The 26,037-nt window shown below is 37.0% G+C and overlaps 1 protein-coding gene and 1 long non-coding RNA gene across 2 annotated transcripts in view; one reads left to right on the top strand and one right to left on the bottom strand.

Moving 5' to 3' along the window:
• Window positions 1-26,037, bottom strand: part of TMEM64 (transmembrane protein 64) — a 205,734-nt gene that overhangs the window by 119,016 nt on the left and 60,681 nt on the right. The window lies entirely within an intron of this gene.
• Window positions 4,245-26,037, top strand: part of LOC138160059 (uncharacterized) — a 32,285-nt gene continuing 10,492 nt past the window's right edge. The window contains exons 1-2 of the long non-coding RNA XR_011168067.1: window positions 4,245-4,456; window positions 4,830-5,010. This is a non-coding gene — a long non-coding RNA (uncharacterized lncRNA). The remainder of the gene's footprint in view (window positions 4,457-4,829; window positions 5,011-26,037) is intronic.

The following is a 26,037-nucleotide window of genomic DNA, read 5'->3' as shown; positions in this document are numbered from 1 at the left end:
AACACAATTCCTCTAACTCAAGGGCAGCTAGGTGGCACACGGATAGAGTGCCGGGCCTGAAGTCAGGAAGATTCATCTTCCTGAGTTCAGATCTGATCTCAGACACTTACTAGCTGTGTGACCCTGGGCAAGTCACTTAACCCTGTTTGCCTCAGTTTCCTCACCCGTAAAAGAAGCTGGAAAAGGAAATGGTGAACCACTCCAGTATCTTTACCAAGAAAACCCCAAATGGGGTGATGAGGAGTTGGACATAACTGCGATGACTGAACCGCAACAACCACCCCTGACTCGAGAACAAGTACTCATTCCATTAGAAATTGTGGTTAATTGCCTCAGAAGCGGATGTTGTTGACAGTGCTTAGCAGAGCCACAGATAGCATAAGGTGAAAGGAGCTTTGACTCAGGGCCCTGACAACAAAAGGGGACATATCTGAGGCAAGGGTTTGTAAATGCTTAACAGGACTTTCTTAATTCTGTACAGTCAACATATCAGTCAATCAATATTTGATTTCTAGTATTTGCTGATTTACTAATTTTAATGCTCATAATGAAATGTTAACAATCATGCACTTGAGCCAGTTTTCAGCTGGTTCCAGCACATTCCTGCTTGACAAGAAATTTCTTCTCTGGGACAGGTCCTCCCCCACCCCTTGTCCCTCTCCCTCCCCACCTCCTCCCACCTTGGCATTGTCTTTGTCTGCAACCTTCTCCTTCAGCACATGACCCAACTGCCTCCGTTTCCTCATAAAGATGGCTTCTAAGATTTCTTCCACCTCTAAATTCTAGGATTCTGTGGTCCTAATAACTTAAGAAAGTCCTTTAGAAGGGGTGGCCAGGTAGCACAGCGAGTAAGAGCACCGGCTCCAGTGTTAAGAGGATCTGGAGATCGAATCCCAGGCTCAGACACTTAGCACCTACACAGAAACACCTGGCCGTGTAACCTTGAGCAAGTTACTTAACCCCAATTGCTTAGGGGCGGCCAGGTGGCTCAGCAAGTAAGAATACCGGCTCCAGTGTCAGGATGACCTGGATCAAATCCGGGCTCAGATACTCAGCACCAAACCCAGAAATAATAACTGGCTGTGTAACCTTGAGCAAGATACTCAGCACCAAACCCAGAAATAATAACTGGCTGTGTAACCTTGAGCAAGTTACTTAACCCCGATTGCTTTAAAAAAAAAAATAGAAAGTCCTTTAGCTAGGTAGTGCAGTAGATAGAACTTTTGTTCTGTGTTGCTTGAATTCTAATTAAAAAAAAACCTTCTATAAACAGTGTGAGGAGCGATGGTATTGCAGTAATAGCTCACAGAGTTTACTTACCCTTCAGCCTATAATAATAACAATCATAGCTAGCATTTATATGGCACTTTAAGATTTGCAAAGCTCTTTCCATATGTTAATTCATTAGATCCTTACTAGATGGTATTATCAACTCTACAGATGAGGAAATTGAGACCCATAGAAGTTAACTTGCATTCATAACCTGTGCAAGAGGTCCAGGGACAGATTTCTAGGATCCGTGAGTTTGTATGGGAAAGAGAAATACATCTTTATTTTCACTAACCTCTAAAGGAAATTTAGCTTTTCCTTCAAATACTTAATATTATTCTGAAAAAGGGTCCCTTGGGCTCCATTTTCACAGAGCTAGTAAGTTATCTGAGGCAGAATTTGAATTGAGGTCTTCCTGATTCCAGGCCCAGTGCTCTGTCCCCAGAGTCAGAACCTGGTTTCCTGAGGTCATGCAACAAAACACATAATCATAACAAAAGTGATAAATTAGCAGAGTCTATTTGCTATTTTTTTTTGTGTGCTTAATTGGTTATCTGAAAATAGAAAGAGAACGTACAAGTTACACAATGGTGTTGGAGGCAAAAGAGAATCAATGTTAAAATAATTCCTGTGGATGGGTGTCTTTTTGAAGACCATCTGTCTGTTTTGTTTTTAAGTTCACAATCTAAAAAGAAAACTCAGTCTAAACAAAACTAAACATACAAATTTGAATTCAATTCCTGCAACAGGGAAAATAATTAAAATCCCAAGGAAACTACTACCACCCAAATTCAAAGCTGTACTCCAATATTTATCAAATCACTTCCTACCCCTCTTTGGGCTTCACATTTCTCAACCATAAAAAGGGGGTTTGGATTAGATGATCTTTAATGTCTTTTCCAGTTCTAACAATCTGTGATTCCATATGCCTGTAATGGTTTCTAATTTACTTATAATTGCCATTAATGCCTTTTTTTTTTCAGTTAGCAAGGTAAATAAACAAGCAGGTTTCCAAATAAATCAGTTTTTATAGCTGGCTTCTACTAAAATGCTACTTGGATGCCTCATCGTGCCCTGGAGGTGTTCTTTGGTTCTGAGGGGCCACAATGTCACTATTATGACCATTCAGTATCCCATGTAAAATTTCAACAACAGCTGATAAATGTGTCTGTCCCCTTGTGATGAAATCAATTATATTCCATCATTCCATGCCTATGATGATTGTGTGTGACTCTTGTCCATCTGATCCCTTGAGTTCACCTGAAGGAACCTGCTCAACATACTAGGTAGGGGGTAGGGGAAGGATTTGTCAGAAGGATGTCATTGAAGAACTCTGGCTGTTCAATAGCAATCTGTCCCTCTTGCCACTAGACCAGCCCATCTTCTTTTACAATATATGAATCTAAAGGCATAAAAATTATATTCTATAACAGATGGAGTCCATTTCTGACCTGAAACAGTGAAGATCTCTATGTTCTGAACATTTTCAGATTAAAACTTTCTGACTTAGCTTGCCTGGTTCTTATTCAAATGTTATTACCATTTTAAGCAAGAACATTAGAATTTTAGGACCACAAGTAACTGTTATAATCACCACTTCCTGTTCCTTCAAAGCCCATTTCTATCCTCATTTTCCATCACTGGAGAACTAAAAATGCTTGGCCTCTTAAATGTTACTGAGTAAACTTTCAAAGGCTTTATGCTTATCCAACACCAGAGAAGAACTCATGGAAATCGGAATAAAAAAAAAATTAAGTCACCAAAGATCTAAGAAAAAGGAGAATAATAATGAGTAATAAATTAGTGTATTAAAAAGACATAAAATTATAGAAAACTTTAAAGTTTTCTCAAGAAATGAAGTTATAGTATTTTCTCGGGTTAAGAATTTAAAAGTACCATTAAAAAAAAACAACACATCTAATATTAATATAAGATTAAAAAGAAAGACAAATTTAGGTAGGTTTAACTTACACTCTATTTAGATATGATCTATTGTTCTAACCAACAACACACATATCCCACAATGCAAAACCATAGTATTTACATATAATGTAAGTCTAAGGTGTGATTTTTGCTTCGGTGCTTGTGGTTTAATTATGACTCATGCATCTCAGCTCTGTTTACCAAAGTATCTTTTCAACTCTGGCAGTCTTGTGAAGCCTAAGGATCTCATTGCAGAATAATATTCTTAAGTAATTGAAGGAAAAGTTAAATTTCATTTGGAGATTAGTGAAAATAATTTTTTTTTTCCAAATCCAAGCTCATAGATCCCCTGAAATCTGTCCATGGACCTTTTGGGCAGGTTAAGATTGCAAGTTAAGAACACCTGGTTTAAGTCAATGTTCATTCTTTTAATTCAAAAGAGAAAGTAAAGACTGTCTAACTTGGTTTGCAAAGTGGTAAACAAAGTCAAGTTATGGTAGTTCTTAATATTGTGGTGTGACATTAACTATGCTTTGATAGTGTAGTCTCTAGACTTTAAGCAAGGTACTCTGGCAACTAACCTTTGGAAAGTACAGTGTTTATACATCTATCAGGCTGAAGGGAGAGGAGATTGATGGAGATGATTCTTGAATGGACAGATAGCCTTTAAAATCTCTCTCAATTCTGAAGTTACAGGAGCAATGAGAAGACTACACCATCTCCCAAACACATTCTCAAGAAGAATGGAGAATGGTCACTGGGCAAACATAATAATAGAACTACCATATATGTAGCACTTTTGTTACCTCATTTCATCCTAATAACACCCTTAGGAGTGGCATAGCTAGAATCTATTGCTTGGGTGTGTAATGGGAATGTAAATTTTTCAGATCTTCCCTGCCCCTAGGCTAAAGTGCACCTGGAGACTGTGGTGGGAGGCTTGTTTTTCAGTAGATACTTTTTGATTGGCCAGTGGGGTCCAGAAGGTTGTTACATTCTCTGAGCCAGAAGAAGGCTATATAAACCCTGATTTGAGGCTTTGTTTTGGGGTTCACTTTGACAAGTGTTCTGTCATTTGATTAGATGATACTCTGGGAAGCCGTTGTTGAGAGCCCCCTGGCTTTGAAAAACCCAGATGTTGATTTGGTATGGATGTAATAGTTGGACAGTTTGGAAACCTGTCTACTTGATCTATTTCTCTGTCTTGACAATTCTGTCTGTGTACTCTGAAGTTCAGGGTGCTGACCTTTTTCCCCTGAACTAGGTAAACCGATATATATTTGACTGATTAAAGTAAGCTTGTTAACCAATTTTGTGTTGCTTTCCTTTAGCAAAGCAGATCTAAGAACCTGTGTTGGCAGCCATCCTGGGGTCGCTGGGGTTCTTGCTGCTACAGGGTGTAGATCTGTCCAGTTACTATCATTTAGGGGAACAGATGGAAAGTACTGCTTTTTTGAAAGGTACAGATCTGACTTATAGTCATAACTGTAAGTAGGACAAATTTTTATGAAGTCTACAGCACAGTGGTGGGAAAGAGATACTCTTAACTGATAAAAAAAAAACATTTGACTTGCTAGGTCACATGGGTAAATTAACTAAAATTCTAAGAGATTTTACTTTGTTGATTGTTGCTACAGAAACATCTTGCTTGGTACCTGATGTTCAAAGGCTTCTTGGTGTTGACTCTGCATTCAGCTATTGACATCTCTGAGGAACGAAGGATTATAGAGAAAGAAAAACAAAGAGATCCCTTCATTTATTTAATGGAAGGACACAGCATGGACCAATGAAATGGTGCTCAAATTGGAGTCAAAGGATGTGAGTTCAAATCCTAATTCTGTCACTTACTATCTGTGTGACTTTGGGCAAATCCCTAGACTTTTCTGTAAGTCAATTTGCTAGTCTATAAAATGAAGGGTTGGTTTGGATGACCTCTACAGTCACTTCTAGCTTTAATTCTATGATAAAGGAGAAATAAACTACTATATTCATTATCTTCTATAAGAAAATGATAGTTATTAATGATGTAATCCAAAGTTATTGAAGAAGTTCTTATTCTTTTTTGTTATAGATTTATATAAAAGATGTCCCAAAAGACTTAATGTAGTTTTAAGCTTTAATAGCTAAAAAGCTTTCCAGGAGAACATTGTATGCAGTAACAGCAGTATTGTAACTATGATCAACTATGAAAACTCAACTACTCTAATCAATACAATAATCCAAGATAATTCTAAAAGACCCATGATGAAAAAGGCTATCCAAAGAGAACTGATGAACTCTGAGGGCAGATTGAAGTGTACTTTTTTCACTTTATTTCTCTTCCTTTTTTTTTAAGCAACATGACTAATATGGTGAACTGATAATTTATGAAGTAATGAAATGGGAGCAGGAATAGCCTGTTCTTTGGGTACTCACCAAGAAAGACCATGATTAGCAGTGGGAAACAAGATAGCAACCACATTTTAATTAAACACAGACAGTATGGAGGTAAAAAACCCATAAAAGTAGAGATAAGTGGTGAAAAGTAGTACAGAGGCAGCTGGTGGCATGAGGATGGGAAATGTGATGATAAAGGAAGGCAGTGTGAGGAAGAGGATGGGGAGGGGCACCTGGGTTGGGTAGCCATGGATTAGAGTTGGGACCACTAAGCAGCATAGCCCGGATGGAGAGGGAAGAAGACTTGGGGTGGGGGATGGGGACAGGACTTTGTGGTCTTTTTTTTGTTTGCTTTTTGGAGGGGGGAAGGCAGAGCAAATTGGGGTTGTGACTTGCCCAAGGTCACACATCTAGTAAGTGTGTCAAGTGTCTGAGATTGGATTTAAACTCAGGTCCTCCTGACTCCAGGGCTGGTCCTCTATTCACTGCTCCACCTAGCTTCCCCATGGTCTCATTTTTATAGATTTTTGGGGGGAGACAGATCAACATGTAGATGTGCTGAAGTGAGGTAAGTTCATAATTATATTTAAATTATTTCAAAGTTATAGGTAAAACTTCAAAGTTGTCATCTCAAAATTATCAACCTTTTGGATGTTTTGCTAATCTGGAGCTATGGAGGTCTAGATATTGTCTGGAATTTACATAACAGAGGACAAGAATTTTAACAAGTAGGGCCTAAATGGTTTCCCCTGATTTGGCACATATTTGGCACACAGGATGTGAATTTTAGTTTATATATGACACAAGTTGTAAGTTATGCTTCTTTGATTTTCAGGACTGTCTGTGACTTCCAGGTTCCCCTTTGCAATCTTATTTAATACCATTGCTCCTAACATGGGCTACCTATGGAACTTATCTGTTATACTGACTAGAAGGGGAGAAGGGTTATGGTGAGGTGAACCACAAAGCAAGATATAATTTTAACACATATGGAAATATGTTTTTCATGACTTCAGATGTATAATTGATATCATATTGCTTCCCTTCTCAGTGGGTGAGATAGGGGCTAGAGAGAGAGAGAATCTGGAATTTAAAAAATTTTTAAATGAATGTTAAAAATAAATAAATTTTAAAAGAAATAGCTAAAAAGCTTTAATAGCTTAAAACTGCATTAAGACTTTTAAGACATCATGTATACTGCTACATCCTGTGTATACATATGTGTGTATACAATACATGTACATATATACACACATATGTTTTCTCTAAGTATGTAAAGGGCAGCTAGGTAACACAGTGGAGAGAATGACAGACTTGGAGTCAGGAGAACCTGAGTTCAAATCTGGTCTCAGACACTAGATATGTGATCACTTAACTCTGTCTTAGTTCTACATCTGTAAAATGAACTGGAGGAGGAAATGGCAAACTATTCCAATATCTTTGCCAAGAAAACCCCAAATGGGGTCACAAAGAGTCATACACGACTGGGGGAAAAGTAAGCAAGACTAATCTCAGGGAATTTTACTGACTTAAAAGGGGAAGGAGATAAAATCCCAGAATTTCAATTAAGCTGTTAGCCAAAGTAAATATAAAAAATCACAATAGCAAGAAAAAGAAAACAGGGAAATTACATTCTGTTTTAATGGAACCTTAGACAGTGAACTAATATCTACACCAAACCTACACATACTAAATGGATAGCATCTAATTTCTATTCATTTGTTGAAATCAAAAAAAGACATAGTAAAACAATGTGTGGCGATTTTAGTATTTCTAAGATCTAAGCAAATCTAATAGATAAATGGGAAAATATAGGACTGAACAAAACTATTGGAAAATGTAGAGATATAAGACTTATGATCTATTGAGAAAGAACATTAAAGAATAAATGCACATTTTTTTTCAACTGTACACGGTTCTTTTCAAAAACAGACCACATTCTAGGGCACAGGGAAAACACAAATAAATGAAAAAGGAGGCATATCATAATGCAATAAAATAATAATTAATGCAGGGAACAAGCAAAAGATTTCTCTAAAGGAAATTTAATTATGACACCACATATTGAGTAGTTTAAAAAAGGAATTATAAAATTAAAATCCATTAAAGAAAAGAGAACATTGAGATAATATCTGAAAATTTTTCAGATGTAGCTAAGGTAGTCCTCAAAGAAGACTATTTTCCTGAAATTATCTATGAGCAAAATAGAAAAAAAAAGGTAGCATAAACAGAATATGCAATTAAAAACTAGAAGATCAAAAACAACAAATAAGCACAAAACAATAAATCTTTAAAATTAGAGGAGAAATTGATTAAAAAGCAAAGAAAAAAAACTATACAAATTAAAAACAAATTAAAAGCATATATTTTATGAAAAGACTAACAAAACTGAAACTTTTACCTAACCTTGTCACAAAAACAATGGAAGAAAATCAGATTTAAAAATCAAAGTGAAAGCACAGCAGAAAATAAATAAAAATAATTATCATAACCTACTATGCTAATCCTTCTGGCTGCTCAGTCAACCAAAAGACTTTTCATCATCACATAATACCAACCCCAAGTTATAACATAGAATTTCAGTTTCTGAACAACATCAAATGAGCTTCTGAATCAGATTGACAAAAAGTACATGTTCTACATAACCCACTAGGAAGGGCAAATCTGAGAATGCTCCCAAGACTGGATACTTAGTGGCCAGTTTTTCCCATTACACTTTTTTTTTGAAGGGGGGAGTCAAGGCAATCGGGGGTAAATGACTTGCCCAAGGTCACACAGCCAGGAAGTGTCAAGTGTCTGAGGCCAGACACTTAGGCCTGCCCCTACTTAGTTTTTTTGTTTGTTTTTTTTTTAATTGGGGTTAAGTAACTTGCTCAAAGTTACACAGCCAGTTATTTCTGGGTGTGGTGCTAAGTATCAGACCCTGGATTCGATCCCAGGTCATCCCAACTCTGGGGCTGGTGCTCTTACTCACTGCGCCACCTGGCTGCCCCTAAGCAATTGGGGTTAAGTAACTTGCTCAAGGTTACAAGGCCAGGTGTTTCTGCGTGGGTGCTAAGTGTCTGAGCCCAGATTCGATCCCAGGTGTCCCGACTCTGGGGCCAGTGCTCTTACTCACTGCGCCACGTGGCCATCCCCCTACTTAGTTTTTTAAAAAATGACTGAAATGTCCATGCCCTTCCCAGTGCTTGCCATGTACCACAAGGCAGTTAAAGACAAAAATGCTGGATATATACCAAAAAAGACATAGAAGCTCTTTTTTTGTGTGTTAGAAGGGGAAGGGAAAAGGGGAAGAGAATAAACATTTACATAGCACCGTATATGTGTCAGGCACTGTGCTAAGTGCTTGACAATTATTATCTCTTTTGATTCACACAAAAACCCTGGGAGGTAGGTGTTACTATTATCCCCATTTTACAGTCTGAGGCCACACTTGAATGTGGATCTTCCTGATTCCAGACCCTGTGCTCTATCCACTGTTGCATCTAATTGCCTCTGTAAAGAAAACTTCAAATAGATAGACAAATAGACAGACTGATAGATGGATAGATGAATAACAAACAAATGAATAAACAAACATAATTAAAGAAATCAATGGGTAAGCAAAATAAATAGAATGAATAAAAATATAAATGTGTAAATAAAAACATAAATTAAAAAATTGAAATAAATCTAACAATTAAGGAGTGGTAAAAACAAATTATGGCACATGATATAACAGGATATTATTGTGTCATAGAAACAACAAATACGATGAATTCATAGAAACATGGGTAAATTTGGATTTGGATAATGAAGTGAGAACCAGGGGAAATATATATACACAATGTCGTATAATAACATAAATAGAAAGGACTGAAAAAAACAACAACCCACAAATGAATGATGTGTGCTTATATTGACCAAGTCTGGTGTTAGGAGAAGTGAGAAAATCTTGGCAAAGATACTTCCCCTATGTGGAATGTTGCACATGTCATCAGATGGGCATTGATGTCTGTGTCTTGTTTTTTCTTCACTGTTTTGTTCCTTGTCTTTGTAAAAGAAAGTTTGTTTACTAGAGGAAAGTGATGAAAATGCAGTGATGAAGGTGACATAAAAACAAAAGATATCAATAAAAAAATAAGGCTTTAACAGTATATTATCAGCGCATATCCAAACCATCTTGCGCTTTCTACTTTAGAGAGTTGTTGTGAGGCTTAAATGAGAAAATTCATTGAAAATGCTTTGTAATCATTTGTAAATTGCTAATGCTGTCAATATAAGGGCTAGAGGGTAAAGGCTATGTCCTTTTTAATTGTGAAGTTCTTAAAAGTCATGGAAACTTAATGTGGAAGAGATTGCTGGAAGACAGCTACTCCAATGTTTTAGTCTGTACATATCTGTCAGTTTTCAGGGACACAGGGCTAAGGGGTGTGCGATCTAGTAATGTGTTTGCGCACATGGGTTTCTATTCACCCACAGACACAGTTGTGCTACCTTTCCTTGTGTTATTCAAATATTTCAATTATTAGACATCATATATTTTCAAATATAATCAAAAGGTTCTGAAGAAAACCCAGTCATATAAAAACTAAGGATTAGGATACAGATTAGGAACTGTAAGGGACTTTATAGGTCATCTATCCCAGTCTGCTCATTTTACATATGAGGCGAGGGAAGCCCAGAGACACTGGCTTGTCCAGGGTTACACAGATTATAAATAAGCTAACATCCACCTTCTGCAAGGAGCCTTTCTCAGTACTGAGAATGTTTCCAATTTATCTTGTACATCAGTTCATCTTTATTTTACAGTGTAATTGTTCAAATTATTATTTGAATCAAGTCAAGAGGAATCTATCTTCCCCCAGTGTGTGATAATAACCAATTATTTTGGAATGTTCAGTCTCTGAGAGCTCTCAGCTGTTTACTACCTGTATCAATACCAGCAGCCCAAATCTGTAGAGTATTTCAAGCTCATAGGCTCCCAGATGTAGAGCTGGAAGAATTCTTTAGCAATTTACAGATAAGGGAGCTGGTCACAGGTATCATGGCACCATACCTCTTCCTCCCCCCTCTTAGTTCCACTAACAGTAGGGTTCATGTAGGAACATGAATTCATAACTCAATTCCGATTTGTCTGGGAAGGAAAGCCATATAGTGTGGAGGACCCTAACCTCGGCCTGGGTCATGCATGACCAGAGTAGTGAAGAAGAATAAAAAAGAATAATAGCTACCAGTAGTATTTATATAACCCTTTAAGGTATGAATAGCACTTTTTACATGCCATCCCATTTGGTTCTCATAATAATACTGAGAGATGTGGCTATTATTATCTCCATTTTACATATGAGGACACTGAGGCTGAAAGAGAAGTTAAGTGATTTCTTCAGGATCAGTAGCTAGTAAGCTGGATTTGAACTTGAGTCTTCCTGACTCCAAATCCAGCACTCTATATATACACTGCACCATCCAGTTGCCTCCAGGTTTAAGCCAGCCAGGGCAGGAGACAAAACAAACTGTGGAAGAATGTTTTCCAAGGAAGGCATATTGCAAAACCCTTAAAGAAAAAAATGAGGTCTAGAGCAGGAAGCATCTCTCCAGGTTTCCCAACTGGGTGGATTGTAAGGGAAAGATGTGTTAAGGTCCTCCCCTACTCCCAGCTAAGATTTTGGGGATGAGAGGCATTTTCACAGGCTATATCTAGGAGGTGACATTTTATAGAGTGACTGAGTCAGGGAGAGCTTTAGGTGAAAATTATCCTAAAATCCTTATTCCTGCAATCTATTATTTAGGGCTGGCAAAACTGATTCTAGAAACCTGAGACATAACATCCCTAACCAGCCAAATCCGTAGAAAGGGAACTAAAAATAAGTCTATATTGGGGCCAGGGCCAGAAACAAAGTTACATCAAGGAGAGATTCCATGCAGAGAAGCCCCAGTGCCTAATAGTTGGTGCTAAGACCCCAGATAAGAATCTCTGCTCCTTATGTCACTGTGACCCTTTCATCCAATTTCAGAAGCCCTGTATCAACCCCGTTCCTCACTACATGCATTTCAAAAATTTTCTTTAAAGATTGTAATGGTGATTATTAATTTGGTAGTAGAAGGGTAAATGAAATCCCTCTCTGTTCCTCCCTCTGTAAAGGGCTTAGAATTTAGGGAACCCCATTAAGCCAGGTGATGCGATGGCAACAGAAATCCAGCAGATGGCACTAGATGATGGCATCAAATTCTGGTTGGCCTGAAAATGGGATAGGATCATCCGCTGCACCTAAAACCCTGCAGAAAAGGAAAATTCCACACTTGGAGATCCAATAAAGATAAAAGAAAAGTCATAGCCAATTCTGATTTATATAAAATCCAGCACAGTATGGCAGGAGTTTTACTTAATTTTTTTTAATATCCATTTTTATAATATCACAGAATTTTAAGTAATGAAAGATTAAGTAAGAGATTACCTAGATCTGTGGTTTCAAACTCAAATAGAAACAGGGGCCACTAAACTATACATAAGGATCCCTGCAGGCCACATGTTGACTTAGGAAACCACCTACTGACCATTTATGTTCTATTGTGTTTTATTTATTTTGTTAACTCTTTCCCAATTATATTTTAATATGATTTGGACCTCACTCAAGAGTGTTGTGGGCCAGATGCTGCCCATGGGTCATGTTTCTGACACCTCTGACCTAGTTTACCCTTCCTACCCCAGTAATCTCTTGTTCAACGGCATTCATAACAGGAAATCAGACAATCTCCAAATGATTATTCACAACAACAGAGAGTTCATGACTTATTGAGATGGTGTGGGACACTATTAGAGAGTTCTATTAACCTATATTTTAACTCATATTTTAACTGAAGCTGTATATTATAGATTGTAGAGGAAAGGACATTAGGAGGGAGTTAGGAGATCTAGGTTCCATGATGAGAACTGTCCCAATTGGCCTCTACTAAGTCACCTGACCTTTTAAGGCCTCAATTTCTTCATTTGTAAATGAGATCATCTGATTTTACAGTCTCTAGGTTCCATTCAAGCTCATGATTTCAGTTTAGTACTAACATGCTATATGAATCAGATTGGTGAGAAACAATTTATGGCATCTTACACTCTAGTTTCTTCATAACACGAAAAAAGCAACTATTACTAAGAAGTGAAAAGCACTATTCACACTTGATACAAATATATCGTCTATCTATGGGTGCATATAATTTATTCAAATAAATACAAGTGTACATCTATGTAAGATATCTCTGTATACAATGGTGGCTTTTTTCCCTGAGGGAAAAAATAATTGCCTTATTGCATCATGAAGTTTTTTTTTTTTTAATGTTTATAGAATAAAGGTCAAAGCAATTTGTTTTCTCAGGTGAATACTAGCTAAGTAAAACCTGGCATGAATATCTTCAGATGGTCTTGGCAAATGAACTATTTTTCATTTAAAATTTAACCCATGTCTCTCTAGATTTCTTTTCCAGCTCAATCAACAATTTGATAAATACTTCAAATCAAATGAGTAGCAAGACTGTACACTTCATTACATTTTCACAGTCAAAAACATTTAGCAACTTCACTTTATGTTAATATTATCAAGGTTATTTATTTATATAATCCAAGATTTAATAGAAATTCTTTTACAAAGAGACCTTAATTAAATGGAAAGTACATATGCATTATATGGCAAATTATATAAATATACACATACAAGGAACTAATGTTTAAATTTAGACTAATGCTTGAATTTAGATGGTTAGTGTCCAGTGTTAATTTTTTAAATTATTCAGTTTAAACCCAAATGCCCTTGAATTCAGTAGTAAAATGAACACATATTTGAGTAACTAATTATATTTCCTGATAAATAATACTTAAGGAAATGAATATAATTTTGTATTATGTTTTACAATGAGCATTAGACAATCCTTCAGGCATTGGCTTATTCCACAATGTTAGCTAAATACAGAGGTGTTAAGAAATTCAAATGAGGTTTTATATATATATATATATGTATGTATGTATAGTACTTTGCAAGCCTCAAAGCTCTATATAAATAATTATGTAACTATATAAATTATTATTATTATTATTATTATTATTAACGTACAGTCGGTCACCAGGCTTTCAGTCTGGAAATAACTTCATTCCCTAAGCTTTCTATTACATTCCTCATAAGCTAAAGCAACCTTTCAGAGCACTAAAGGGGCATGCTGGTAAATATTTAACAACCAGGCTCTCTCAAAGAAAAAAAAAAGTATTCACATAGTTTTGAATTTAATCTGCATCTTTAACACTTTCCTAAGTCTAGACAATCAACAAAACAATAAATTAAGTCCTAATTTGTAGCAATTGCTGATTTGAAAAAAAAATTAATTCAATTTCATTTTATTTTCAGTTAGAAATTCTCAGTTGCTGATTTCTGAGAAAAGGATAATGCCTATACAATACAGTCCCTACCATCTCAGAGATAATTATAACATAACCTCAGCACCCCTACATCTTGCCATTCGTCTTGCAATTGAAACCGCCTGTGTGTATTCTCTTCAACAATTAGAATCAGGACTCCTTAAGAGCAGGGACTGTCTTGCTTTTCTATTCATATTCCTAGCACCTACCACAATACTTAGCCCATAGTCTTCGTGCAATAAATGGCTGGGGTTTTTTTTTTCCATTCATGTAATTCATTTATTTAACCTTTTTGTAAGCCCAATACTGTTTGAACTGTTCCATCTATAAGGCAAAATGGGAAACCTACAAACAAGTCACAACTACATTATCTTGATGACATTTTCAAAGAACAAATTGTTGCTCTTCTGAATATGCATTTATAATTGTTTGCTGTTATTTATGATGGAATGGTGTCTCCCTTGTAGAAAGCAGATATTGCTAAATGTAATACAAAACTTTAAAAGGACTGAGACCCAGATTTTATGTCTCTTGTCTAACATTAGTGACAGAGGTTCTTAAACCTCACGGAAAACATAAATTGCATGACTTTGCATATTCAACAGCATTCTCAATGCCCATACCACTCTGAGTCTGCAGATCTAAAAGATCCTAGAGTAAGAATCAGAAGTCACTTTACATACCATTAAGTTCAAGTCTCTCATTTTACAGATGAGGAAACCAAGGCACAGAGGTTAAATTACTTACCCAGGATCACAAAGCTAGAGTTTAAAGGAAGATTTCAACCTAAATCTGCCTGACTCCAAGTATAGCATTTATTCCATACTGCAGTAGAATGAAATGTAATTCTTTTTTTTAAGAAATATTTATTTATTTTTAGTTTTCAATATTCACTTTTATAAGATTTTGAATTCCAATTCTTTTTCCCTTCCCTCTCCTCCCCTCGCCCCAAGACAGCATGCAAGCTAATATAGGCTATCCAAGTACAATCATATTAAACATGTTTCCACATTAGTCATGTTGTGAAAGAAGAACAGAGGAAACAGAACAAAAGGAAAAATCTACAAGAAAAAAAGTGAAAATAGTATGCATCAATCTTCATTCAGACTCCATAATTCTCTAAATGTGGACAGCATTAGTGAAATGTAATTTTTTTAAAAATAGCTAAGATTTGTACTGAGACTTGACTTAAGGGATCTGCCATTCCATCTATAACTCTCATATATACCCACTGAGAACATTGTGAATCAAAATTGTGGCCTATCACCATATGACATTATTATGGTATTTCAATATCAAACAGGTTTCTACAGATGAAACCATGCTAACTTTGGTCAGGGCCTAAAATACTGTCTGTTTACCAACATGTATCAGAAGTTCTGCCCTTTCCACCTGGTTTCTAATCACGACTTCTCACTGTAAGACTAGGCCCATTAGAAATAAAACACCTTTTGACAGCACTATAGTACATCCCAGGTGCTGGTCCTCATCAACACTGTTCACTATCAAGGTAGTAGACATGGACTCACATATCACAGTCTTGGGAAGGGACACCTCTGCCTCTTGGTGCCCTCCCACTCCTCCATCCTGTATCACTTGATAATTACTGAGAATATCTGTAATTTAAATTAGCTCCTGTTTTGATGATATTAGCATTCTCCCGATAAAAAAAATAAAATGGCTTTTTTTTTAATGGCTTTGCAAACAATTCTGGCAGACAGGTGGCTCAATGAATAGAGTGCTGGGCCTGGAGTCAGGAAGACCTAAGTTCAAATCTGGCATCAGACACTTACTAGCTATGTAACCTTGGGCAAGTCACTTAACTCTGCCTCAGTTTCCTCACCTGTAAAGTGAGCTGGAGAAGGAAATAGCAAACCACTCTAGTATCTTTAACAAGAAAACCCCAAAAGGAGTCACAAAGAGTTGAACACGACTGAAAGGACTGAACAACAAACAATAATTTCAAGTATTGCTTTATGAATTAAAATTAAGAACTTATATGAGTGTTTGCTTTGAAGGGAATTCAGCGTCTATGAATTACCTATCAGAATCACATGAAGATTTTTTTTTAAATTTTGAAGCTAATTTAATATGCCAGAGTACAGCTGGGTAGGGATCTATAAATATTATTATTTTAATTTACAGTTTACAAAGTGCCTTTCTTCACAAAAACTTGTGAAGCAGATGTACTATAGCAGATAATGGATTTGGAGTCAAAGGACCCAGGTACATGTTCTGACTACAACTTTGATGCTTAATTGTTTCAGTCATGTCTGACTCTGCATGACCCCATTTGGGGTTTTCTTGGCAAAGATGGAGTGGTTTGAGATTTCCTTCTTCAAATCATTTTACAGCTGAGAAAACTGAGGCAAACAGGGTTAAGTGACTTGCTCAGGGTCACACAGCTAGTATCTGAGGCCAGACTTGAACTTAGATGTTCCTGACTCCAGGACTGGCACTTTATTCACTGTTCCACCTAGATGCTAGTTTGTAACTTTGGACAAGTGGTTTGACTTCTCTGGGCCTTTGATCAGATGATTTCTGAGGTCCCTTGTCAACTGTAAATCTGTGATCCTGCATACCCCGTGATAGAGGTAGTTCAAGTATTATTACTGTTATCTCCTATTTACATAGGATGAGTATACACACTCAGGGTTTTAGTGACTTACTCGAGGAAGATGAACCTATACCTTCTGTCTCTGGATTTAGTACACTAGCCACTAAATGATAGTGCCTCTTTCTATCTTCATTCAAACACTCCCCATCGTGCTATCAGGTGTGATTGCTATGTGATGCTATTCCCTTTTCTATTCGATCTGTTCCTTTGAACACAGTATGATTGTTGCATTCTAGTTATAAGTCCCAATCTACCAATTTGTACTGATTTACCTCCTTATGTTAAAATAGCAATGTTAACATAATTTTCTTTCTGTTTTTATTCTTGAGCATAAACCTATTATTACAACCATCTTGCCTAGGAACCCTTCATTCTTTCTAATAGGCTTCAAGATAGAGAGATACTCTTCAGACCCTTTTACCTTCTCCTTTATCAGTGAGAAGACACAGTATTTGCAATATACTTACAAAACCTCAGGCAGAAATACAAAGCACATAACCTGCAGGTATAGATCTGTCGGTGTCCATAGTTCCTGAGCCCCAAGATTATAATCTTTTAGGGACACCCTTTGGAAATGCATCCTACACAATAACACAAAATTTTCTATTTCTGTTGTTCTCAGGAAGCAGCTTTTGCAGCTCTTTAACCTTGCTTTCTCCTACTTGATCAATCTGCTGTGGAGTGCTATTAATTGACAAAGTGCCAGATGCTTCTCATGCATTCATACACAAAGTCTCCAATAAACTCAGGACAGAATGTCAAACTGTTCTCCCATCTCAAGAATGTCAGCAATGACATTTTATTCAACTTAAGTTATAGCCAAAATGACTGTAGATCATGCAAAACCAACTAGCTTAAATTTTAACTGACTTCTCTGTTGACAGAGACCAGTAAAAAAAAAAAACTCATTGGAAGTTTTGTGTAAGGATTCTGAAAAATCTAAATAGACTAAAGAAAGGTAACTGACTTAAGAAAACTTTCTATCAGTGATTAAGCTACCAACTAATTAAAAAGAGAGAAGATATCAACCTCTTTCAAAATGTAACAAGGTAAATAGTTACCTGTTTATCCAACTTAGGAAGTCCCTAATGAGACCCAAGGGCAACAGAGTATATATAATATGAAGAGATTGATTCCCAAAGCACTTATGAGGAATAAAGCTACTTTATACAAATGAAAAAAACTCACTCCAACTGGATTCAAGTCATTAGTTTAAAAATAAATTTCGGTTTGCTACAGTAGATTAACTCCATGCAGCTTAAGGAAAACCACACGTAAGAATATCTCCCTAAGGGTTGAAAACCCTGAAACATTATCCAGGGGTCACATGATCATTAGCATAATCACCAGTTTATTTATAGTACATTTTAGGGGTGGCCACAATTATTTATGTACATAGACATAATGCTGACAGTTCAAATTACTCTTTGATATTTCAAAGGACATGATTTCATCAATGTGGGTACTCCCTAAAGGAGTACAGATTTATGCTGGCTGATTGTATGACTCTTGTCTTCCAATTAATCCTCGATAGGAGGTCCATTCAACATGATGGGGACTCTCCCCTTGCTCTCTGAATATTGTATGATGCTGATGGAGCATAAAGAGTAACTACTTGTATTCCTTCACTCTTACTAGTTCTATGGACAGCTCAGCTTTTTTGGAGGTTCTACATCAGGATGTTCTGGTAAATATGTGATTAACTGGCTCTCCTGGAAAAAAAAAATATATATATATATTTGTATATACATATATATATATGATACACTTCTAATTTTCTTCTGCATCATTTACATTTTCATCACTTTCTTAAGAGAAAAATCAACTACAATAAAGTAAGTCCCCATTAGTTGTATTTGCAGATTTCTGAGGTATAAATGCTCTAAAAACAGTCATTTTGCAAGCCAGTTTGAGATGGTTTCAGCAAACCCTTGGTTATACATCCCTTGGATAACAACATATATGCAGCTCTTTCCATGCAAATTTGCTGGTAGATATATCAAAGCTTACAAATGACAACCATGTACCTTTTGATTACCCCACAGATGATCTTCAAATCAATCCTTTAGAGACTAGGGTATTCTATGACTCATTACCAGACAGCGATAATGGAAAAAAAATGTGATCGTTAAAAAAGATTGACCTTTTCACCCCCCAAAGAAAAGCTGAGTAACTTAAAGCAATGCACAATTTTTTCATGCAATCTAGCTTATTCTTCTCAGATACAATTCTGGGGGCAAGCTCAATGTCTACTCACAGTATCTATCCAAAATATTTTTATTGCTAGACCATTTATATGATTGTCAATCAAAATATTTATGGTCCAGTTAGACCAAGGGTTTGCAAACTATGGCCTACGGGCCAAATCCAGCTTGTTCTGCCTATTTTTATATGACCTGATAACTAAAAATGCCTTTTAAATTTTAAAAAATAAAGTAACATTTTTTAAAATGTAAAAACCATTCTTAGCTCCTGGTCTAATGCATGCATGACTTCTGAACTAGACAACTGGCATTCTTTGCCATACAATATTTCCAGTATGGATAGTTAGGCTGAATTCTTTTGAATGATTATCAGTCTCATTTAGAAAGCTCTGAAATATTACAGGGCTTAATGTAAATTGAAAAATGTTGTCCACTAATGGGTATCTGAGGACAGGGAATCCCTCTTGCTTGTGAACTTTGTACTAGGCATCCTCCCTGATAATGAAAAACACCTTTGGCAAGCATATATCTTCATGACTTGCTAGAGATTGACAGTGGGTTGTCAAACAAAATTTTCTGTTACAAGTTTCAAAGAATCTTGTATGATTTTGGTACTTGATTTTGGCATATCTCCTTTATTGGAGGACAGTCTTTTAAGTTGTCTACAGAATCAAAATGTGTTTATAACCAAAAACAAAAGGCACAATTTTCAGTAATTTTTAACTTGTGACTCCATTTGGGGTTTTCTTGGCAAAGATACTGGAGTGATTTGTCATTTCTTTCTCTAGCTCATTTTACAGATGAGGAAACTGAGGCAAAAAAGGTTAAGTGATTTGTCCAAGATCACATATCTAGTAAGTCTCTGAGGTTAGATTTGAACTCAGGTCTTCCTGGCTCCAGGCCTGGGGCTCTATCCACTGCACCATCTAACTGCCCCCACAGACACACTAAATATGTGTCATATTATAGTAGAGTTTTCATGACAGCCTGTTTCCTTCTCCTACTTTCATCTTCTCATGCCTTTGATATATTTGAAGAAAAAGAGGCTGGTGACTTTGCACAGCGTTCCTTCACTTAAATCCAATTCATTTGCATGTCATGGCATCACCTCCCTAATTTCCCATTTCAAGAAAAAAGAATAAACAACAAAATTATTCTAATAAGAATTTTGTAAGAATGAGAAAATATGCACAGTTTGTTAGTTTTGAAATTACATTTAAGGTTTTTCTTCATGCTCTGGGTAAATTCCTCTTTGAGAAAACTGATACCTCAATCCCTTCAAAATTGTGTCACCCCCAGCACAGACATCCTCTGTCTATACTTGGTCTATTCCAGCTGTTTTTCTGATCCTATTTTATCTAGTGCCATTTCTACTTCCAGTTATAAGCTCATATCATAGACTATAGCGTTAAGAACTCTGAGGCGGCAGTTCCACTATCATTGATAGGTAAAAGTTTGTTATAAAAACCTTTATAAATCTTTTCCATTTTTTTCCTAAATCACTTAATGCCAATTAAATCACATCAACAATCCCAATAATGCTCATCATGTAGAGACATTACTGAAATATCTACAGATTTCTAAAACCTTTACTATTGCTTTTAGGGCAAGATATTTCCCTCGTGCACTGACTGTTTTGTGCTCAGTTCATTTAACATTTATACAGCACTTAACAGTTTACTTTGTGTACATGACCTCTTTGGAGGGTCAAAACAGTTTTGTGAGATAGATGTGACATTGGGATTTGAATAAAACCCCCTTCCTCCCTTCTCTCCTTTTCCCTTTCTTCCACTAAGCCAGCAGTGCTCCTCTAGTTCTAAAATTCTATGGCTTGCAGAGGATTCTGGGAAGGTGGCGGAGTAAGTCAGAAAATTCCAAGCTCTCAAGATCTTTCTCCACAAAAGAATTAAAATAGCACGTTAGGGCAAACAAAGTGTGGGTGGAGATGAATAAGGACAGGGGCACAACAGGGGTCTTCCTGGGACAATTTGAGAAGATCAGAATAAAAATCCCAGGATATGTTTTGGTCCCTGTGAAAATTAAACACCTCCAAGCTAGGTTCCACTTTAACTCCTGGTGGCAAGCCCTGGGGTTAGCTGGTTTGAGAAGCGGCCTCAACCCCAGCTACATGAACTTTTATCCTCCATAATCAGGAGAATTGGGTGTTTGAGGGAAGATCGGAGGGAACTTCTGCTGACCTGGAACACGAGACCCAGCAGTGCTACAAAGAGCAGCAGGGGTGAGAAAGAACCAGCACACACTCAGTGAGTGTAGAAGCAGTGGGGCAGAAAGGCCCCTGGCTGTGGGCACTGACAAGAGGATGGAGGTTTGGCTTTGGTTCCAGGCTAGAGGGGAGAACTGAAGATCTGGGACAAGAGGCACCATTTCCCATACCACAGACTAGAGGTGATTACAAAAATTAATTAATTACAAAAAATGCACAGGCAAAGGGGAAAGAATCCAACCACAGAAACCTATCATGGGAATAGAAATGACTGGGGTTCATCTTCAGAGGAGGATACTGAAGTATAGAAACCCTTAAACAGCCAACACCAAATGGACACCTGCCCAAAAAGAATTCATAGAAGATCTTAAAGATTTTAAAAATAAAATGACAGAAATGGAGGAAAAACTAAAAAAAGTATTAAGAATAATACAAGAAAAACAAGAAGGGTATGAAAGCAAAGTCAACCAATTAGAAAAAGGAGATCCAGAATCTTAAGGAAGAAAATGGCACCTTGAAAATTAGAATTGGGCAAAGTGAAGCCAGTGAAATTATAAGAGATAAAGAAATAATTAAACAAAATATGAATAATGAAGAAATAGAAGAGAAAGTGAAATTTAAAAAAACAACAGATTTGGAGAACAGATGAAGAGGAAAAAATATAAAAACAAATGAACTAACTGAAAGTTATGATCAAAAAAAGAATCTTGATATAATAATACAAGAAATAATTTTTTTAAATTGTCCTGAAGCATTTGAATGGGGAGGGGAGGAATAGAAATAGAAAAAAAAAACCATCAATCACCACTTAAAAGAGATCCTATGAGAAAAACTCATATGAATATCATAGTCAAATTCCAAAAACCCCAGTTCAAGGATAAAATATTAAAAGCATCAAGATTAAAACAATTTACATATGCTGGTGCCACAATTAGAATTGCAAAAGACCTAGCAGCAGACACATTAAAGGACCACAGATCTTGGAACACAACATATTAAAAAGCAAAAGAACTGGGACTCTGGCCAAAAATATCATATCCTGAAAAGTGAACTATCATCGTGAATGAAAAAGAAAGTGGACATTTGATAAACTCTGACTTTCAAGACTTTCTAAAAAAAATCCTAAACTTAATAGAAGATTTGACATACAAGACCAAAAGAAATATAAGGCACATACCAAAGACTGCTTATAAGGGATCCATTAGGACAGACTGTTAACTTTTTGTATATTCAAAAATGTATGTCTAAGATTCTTACTAATAATTGGGTAGTTCATAAAAAAGATTGGGATTCGCTTAGCACCCACCCAGAAACAAGTTAGTTAACCCCAATTGCTTAGGGGAGGCCAGGTGGCTCAGTGAGTAAGAGCACCGGCCCCAGAGTCGGGATGACCTGGGATCGAATCCGGGCTCTGATACTTAGCACCACACCCAGAAATAACTGGCCGTGTAACTTTGAGCAAGTTACTTAACCCCAATTGCTTAAAAAAAAAAGATTGGGGTAAACCTGAGTATGATGTGAATTTAAAAAGTAAAACCATTTAGGAACAGCTAAAAAGAGTAATTAATTTGTACAATTGAGGTTCAAGAGGAATAATTGATACAGAGGGATTAGATGGAAGAGAAGGGCTAGTAGTTCTGATAACCTCCTTTTATTGGGAATGTGTTTAAGAGGGAAGAATACATATATATTTAGAAGAGTCTAAAAATCTTCTAAATTCAGCAGAAATAAAATGATAGGGGCATAGGGAAAGGGAGAGGACAATAGAGAGATTTTTAGAGGTGAGGGTGAAGGAATAGGTAAAAGGGGGTATAATGCCAATCAACACAGAACACTTGAGGGCTGTGAATAATTTTAAGGGTCTAATCTAAGCATTCTATTTATTTAAAACTAAACCATATTCAAGAAACCAAATTTTAGCATTCATAACATGACAACTTATTACCATGGTGGCCACATAGCCTTAAACAAAACATATCATTCAGTATAAGACATGACACTCAGTATGTAACATGGCATACTGCATATATCATTGTATTCAATATATAACATAGCATGCATATCCAAAAATACTTGTTTATAAAATCAGGAGGTCCCAGGCCAGGTTCTTCACTAGCACATCACGTCCCGTCCCCAGGAGTAGTAGAGAACACAATAATCCCCATCTCTAGGTCACAGTAAGTTACGATCCCCTCAATCCAGACAAAATGTCCAAATTAAGTCCTCTTGGGGGTATGTCCTTCTCCTCACACTGCTCTTGTAGGCTCCCACCTGGCACTCTCACTGCTCCTGCCTTGCTGCAAAGTTTTCATCTTGACTTAGGGCTGATATGCAAGCCCTGTGGTTCCTTCTCTGTGGGCCGAACACTCCTGGCTTCTGCCTGGGTTCACACTGCTCCATGTCTTAGCTCACAGGGACTGTTCCACTCCAAGCTCTCCCTGCTCCTGCTCCCAGCCTCTGTCTCTGGGAAAACAAAGCTTAAAAGGGCAATAACTATATTTACACACATTACCAACACCACCATCTCAATTCACTTTTAAAGCCCAGAGGCTCCTTGATAACACCTTTAAAAGGGGCTTCATCTAAGCCTCTTTCCCATGGGCAGGTCTCTATGCTTCAGTTCAATTCACTTTCACAATCAGAAGACTCCTTCAGCTGGTCTCTGTTACTGCTGCTGTCACCACTAGCTTTCTCAATGCTCCATACTCAACACTCATTTTCTTCACACTTTTTTTTTTAATGCTTGGTGCTCAATGTTCATTTTCTTCTTCTGGGTTCACATTCATATCTGGGTGGCCCCTCAACAATGGCTGCCCAGAGACCCGTCCAGGGCATCAAGAGCTCTCAGGAGGGAACCTTGTGGCTATATTAATCTTCCAGCTTGGTGGGTTGGGACCAAAATGGTGAAGTAAAAGCAGGAACTTACTTTAGCTTGTCCCCAATTACCTCAAATACCTATAAAAAAAGAACTAAACAAATTTCAGAGCTACAGAACCCACAAAATGACAGAATGAAATATGTCTCCAGCTGAGGACAGCCTGGCAAATTGACAGGAAGGGTCTATTGCACCAAGCTGGAAGTGAAGCACAGTCCTGCATGGGCTATACCAGCACAGAGCCATGGCACAGAAAGGCCAAAGCAGACTTCAGGAAAGTGAATCACTGGCAGATGTGGTGGTTTCTAGATTCCTCAACCCATAAACACCATAAAGGAAGTAAAAGGTCAGTGGGGAAACTGTTGCAAATGGGTGAGAGAAGAGCACAGTCCAGCCCCTGTCCCCAGGGCAGCAGAAGTGGTGGCTGTTGTAGCTGCTGCAGGGGCAGCTGCTTTCCAAAGCTCCAGGCCCACAGATAGTGGAGGAATCAAGCTGACTGACCAGAGGGCAATTGTGGGAATCTCTTTGCTGTTGCTGAGGGAGGATTCTCTTGCTTCACCCCACTTGGATCTGGGTCACAATATTGGGTGGTGGTCCTGGGGTGAGAAGTTCTGGCATGGTAGACCTTGTTGAGGCTGTGGACTGTAGAGAGACAGTCCTCCTCACAGTTCTGAGGCAGGTGCCCAGAATAAACTCTGACAACCGCTGTGCAAAACTCCAGAAATTTGGGATACAGCACTCTCCACTCTAGAAGCAGAGTTCTACAGTGGCAAAGAGTTCAAAAATCAAGTATTTGGCTGGCAAGATGAACAAACACAGGAAGCGAAATAAGACTACAGAATCTTTTTTGGGGGGGGGGGACAAAGAGGATCAAAACATAGAACCAGAAGACTACAAAGTCAAAACTCCTGCATCAAAAGCCTCCAAGAAACATACGAACTAGTTGTAGGCCATGGAGGAACTCAAGGATTTTGAAAATCAAGTAAGAGAAATAGAGAAAAAATTTGGATGAGAAATGAGAGGGTTGCAAGAAAATCATGAAAAATAAGTCAAAAGCCTGTTAAAGGAGATCCAAAGAAAATACTGAAGAAAATAACACCTTAAAAATAGTCTAACTCAAGTGGTCAAAGAGGTTCAAAAAGCCAATGAGGAGAAGAATGCCTTAAAAAGCCAAATTGGCCAGATGGAAAAAGGACTTCAAAAGCTCACAGAAGAAAATAATTGCTTCAAAATTAGTTGGAGCTAATGACTTTATGAGAAATCAAGATACTATAAAACTATAAAATCCAAAAGAATGAAAAACTAGAAGACAATGTAAAATATCTCATTGAAAAAAACACTGACCTGGAAAATAGATCCAGGAGAGATAATTTAAAAATTACTGGACTACCTGAAAGCTATGACCAAAAAAAAAAAATCCTAGATATAACCTTTCAAGAAATTATCAAGGAAAACTGCCCTGGTATTCTAGAACCAGAGGGTATAATAGAAATTGAAAGAATCCACCTATCATTTCTTGAAAAAGATCCCCAAAAGAAAACTCCTAGGAATATTGTAGCCAAATTCCAGAGTTCCCAGGTCAAGGAGAAAATACTACAAGCACTCAGGAAGAAACAGTTTGAGTACTGTGGAAACACAATCAGGATAAAACAAGATCTAGCAACTTCTACACTAAGGGATCCAAGGCTTGGAATGTGATATTCCAGAGGTCAAAGAAGCTAGGATTAAAACCAAAAATCACCTACCCAACAAAAATGAGTATAATACTTCAGGGAAAAAATATGTACATTCAATGAAATAGAGGACTTTCAAGCATTCTTGATGAAAAGACCAGAGCTGAAAAGAAAGTTTGACTTTCAAATAGAAGAAGCAAGAGAAGCATGAAAAGGTAAACAGGAAAGAGAAATCATAAGGAACTTATTAAAGTTGAACTGTTTACATTCCTACATGGAAAGATATTTGTAACTCATGAGACTTTTTTCAGTATGAAGACAGTTGAATATATATATATATATACACACACACACACACACACACACACACATACATACACACAATATAGATATGTGTATGTATAGATATGTATAGGTGGGCATATGTATGTACATATATACTGATAATTTAATAACCTCAATAGGGGCCAGGGCCTGAACTAATCAACCAGAAGAA

Source organism: Petaurus breviceps, unplaced genomic scaffold (genome assembly GCF_028583685.1).
Source record: "Petaurus breviceps papuanus isolate PSGF00001 unplaced genomic scaffold, PetGlider_PUasm1.0 179, whole genome shotgun sequence".
Classification (NCBI taxonomy): Eukaryota; Metazoa; Chordata; class Mammalia; order Diprotodontia; family Petauridae; genus Petaurus; species Petaurus breviceps.
The sequence above is the reverse complement of the archived record's forward strand: the minus strand, read 5'-3'. Positions and strand labels throughout refer to the sequence as shown.